At 40.2% G+C, this 3,130-nt stretch overlaps 1 non-coding gene across 1 annotated transcript; it reads right to left on the bottom strand.

The window, feature by feature from the left end:
- Positions 1-2,368: 2,368 nt before the first annotated feature.
- On the bottom strand, positions 2,369-2,473 carry LOC145565750 (small nucleolar RNA R71). Its single transcript, XR_014095130.1, has one exon. It is a non-coding gene; the product is annotated as a small nucleolar RNA R71 (small nucleolar RNA).
- Between the last annotated feature and the right edge of the window lie 657 nt (positions 2,474-3,130).

Here is a 3,130-nt window from a genome sequence, read left to right as displayed (position 1 = left end):
TTTGATGAGTGGCATTTATGCTACTCTTTTATATTTTTTCTCTAAGAATTTTTCCCCTCATTTGCACTTGTTTAATCCTTTTCAAAGCATTTTATCGTTGTTTTTGTGATGTTTTGTCCTTTCTCGTGTTTCCCTTCCTTTTCTCCCTTTTCTTATGTTCTCTTAGTTTTTTCTGTGTTGTTTTGTAGATTGTTGGCCCTTTTGAAGAAGCCTATAGGTGCATATTGAGCTATGGAGGGGAAAGAGATGCTCAAGGAGAAGGTAGAAGCAATACAAGGAGCCGCGGGCGTGGTACCAAGGACCGCGGGCGCGGGGCGTTGGTCTCCCGACGCTCTGATTTTCAGTAGATGTCTAGCCGCTCCCTATAAGAGGTCTCTCCTCATTGACCCACGGGCGCGACACCGCATGACGCAGGCGCGACACTTCGAGGCTGGCTTCTTCCGTGTTCCCAGGCCGCAGCCTCTTCTCAGCTGGAGATGCCTCTCCACCTTCGACCCGCGAGTACGGCACCACAGGCCACGAGCGCGGCCGTCTGGGCTAGACGGAGCCGTACCCTTTCATGAGAGGGCGCGGCAATGCGAGAGATGCCTCTCCTTGGTTTTTATTTCCGGTTTGTAGATGCATATAAATAGCCTTCTTATTGAATTTTGTAATCATCTTATTTTCAATCAACATTAGACCTAGTATTTTAGAGAGAGAAAGTAGCTTATTCTTCAAGTTTCTTCATTGAATTCAACATTTGGTCAAGGTTATTTCAATCTAAAGCAAAGGCTTCAACTTTTCATCTTTAATCAAGTTCCTCTTTAGTAATCTCTAATCCTTTCTTTTAGTTTGATTTATTTGCTTTGTTATTGTTTATTTTCATCTATTTCTTTAGTTAAAATTGATGGATTTATTTCACTTTGTTTTTAATCATGTTTAGTTTTGTGCTATTTGTATCCTTATTTAGTTTTGTTATGATGGTTAGTTTCTCTTTCCTAGGCTAAACTTTTAGTTAGGGGAAGGGGGTGAAAAATATGTGTTAATATTTATGATTGATGATGATTTGATTGAACTCATGCCATAAATTGATGAAAGATATGATTTTTGATAGCTTGAGATTACTAGTAGCACATTATTTGATGTTCCCTAATTTAAATGCATGAGAGTGATTTGAATTAAATTAAGCTCACCTTTACTTTAATGATTGCATGAAAATGAATTATTGAAGTAGAGTTTTATGTATTTTGCACTCTTAATCTCTTCCCATGATTAGTGACTAATTGGATGCATGAAAGTGATCTCAATTAGGACAAGGCTTAATTCATTGATTTGCTTAAATAATTGCATGAAAGTGAGTTGTTTGAGTGGAACTTAAAATTCTATGGCATGTTCTTCATGATAATCATCGTTGTCCATCTTTATTTGATCATGTTTGACACTCCCGTACCCCCTAGCGTCGTTTCCCTTTGGTTTGATCCTCCTTTATCTTTCTTTCTTTATTGTTTTAGAGTCTTTAATCAAGGAAAACCAACAAAAATTTACTCTCCTTTGATTCTTGCATTAGTGAATTTGGTGTTTAAACTCGTGTGCTTCCTTTTGGGTTTGACCCTTTACTTTCCACTAGCTAGTTTAGTGAAGGTCTAGGTTTTTAAATATTTAATTTGATTAGGGTAGTATACTCAACGACTTACTCCACCCTAATCAAATTTTGGCGCCGTTGCTGGGGAAGCGGCTTGTTTTGCATTTATCTTTGCTATTGTTAGAGTCATTTTATTTGCTTTTCTTTTTGTTTTGCTTGTTTTATCCTACTTGTCATTGCTAATTTTTTGCTTAGATTTGGTGGATGCTTAGGAGATCTCAAGGTCCGCCAACACATAACATTGACCACGAGATCGACCGGACTTTGAGACAAGTCCGTAGGCCTTATCAAGAAGATGGAAGAGGTCTTGGTGCTATTGTTGATAGTGGGAGTGACTCTTGTTTATCAAGTGCACAAAGTGAGACAATGGCGGGAGAAGAGGATGAAGTTTTGTTTCGTGAGTTTGGAAATTCGGAGGATTATGAGCTCACGGGAGGGATCTTGCTTCCCGTCATGGAAACCAACTTTACCATTCATCCCCAATACACAAGGACGGTACAAGGGGAGCAATTTTCGGGTTCTCCAAGTGAAGATCTCATTGAGCACCTCGATAGATTCCTTGAGCTATGTGCCATGATTCAAACCAATCAAGTTTCTCAAGAGTACATCCGAATGATCTATTTCGACAATCTCTTTCGGGTAGAGCTAAGAAGTGGCTCAAGCAAGAGACGCTAAATTCTCTCACAAAATGGAGAGAGATAGTCAAGGCATTATTGAAGAGGTTCATTTCCGAGGAAAAGACCGCCGAGATGAGGAGGAAGATCGCATTGTTTGAACAAGAAATGGATGAGAGTCTTAGTGAAGCTTGGGAAAGGTTCAAGGAGTTGGTACAAGCATGTCCTCATCATGAATACAATCAAAGCTTGCTCATGCGATTCTTCTATGATGGATTGGAACCTATGTCTAGAGCTAACTTGGATGCGGGGGCGGGTGGACAATTGATTAAGATCCCTCAAAACCAAGTCGAAGCAACAATTGAAGAAGTGGAGAAGAACTACTCTTGGGGTGGTAGAAGAAGGAATGCACCGAAGAAGGGTGGGATGTATTAATTAGAGAAGGTTGATCAATTGCAACATCAAATTAAGCTTTTAATCAAGGGGCTTACAAATTTGAATACAAGTGTTAATAGTGGGGCAAGCTCATCTCAAGTCAATTCTCTCTCATGTCAAAATTGTGGTGGTACAAACCACGATTCATCTTATTGTGGAGGCTTGAGCCCCGAGCATGTTGCGGCTTATAACACAAGGCAAGATAGATTTAGGGGAAGTGGCGGAGGAGTAGCTTGGAGAAACCCACCACCCGGATTTGCACCTCAACCACAACAATGGGGGCAACAAGCTCAACCATCATACAATTCCAACCCTCAATATCAAAACCCACCTCCACCTCAAAACCAAAACCCAAGGGGTAACTACCCAAGAAACAACCAATATAACAACCAAAACCAATACAACAATCAAAATCAAGGGTCTCAAAGGGTTCAAGATCAAGCATCTCAATCCAATTCCA

The sequence above is a fragment of the Chenopodium album genome, chromosome 10 (genome assembly GCF_948465745.1).
Source record: "Chenopodium album chromosome 10, dcCheAlbu1.1, whole genome shotgun sequence".
NCBI classification, from domain to species: Eukaryota; Viridiplantae; Streptophyta; class Magnoliopsida; order Caryophyllales; family Amaranthaceae; genus Chenopodium; species Chenopodium album.
Note: the sequence above shows the minus strand (reverse complement) of the source record. Positions and strands in the feature narration are given on the sequence as shown.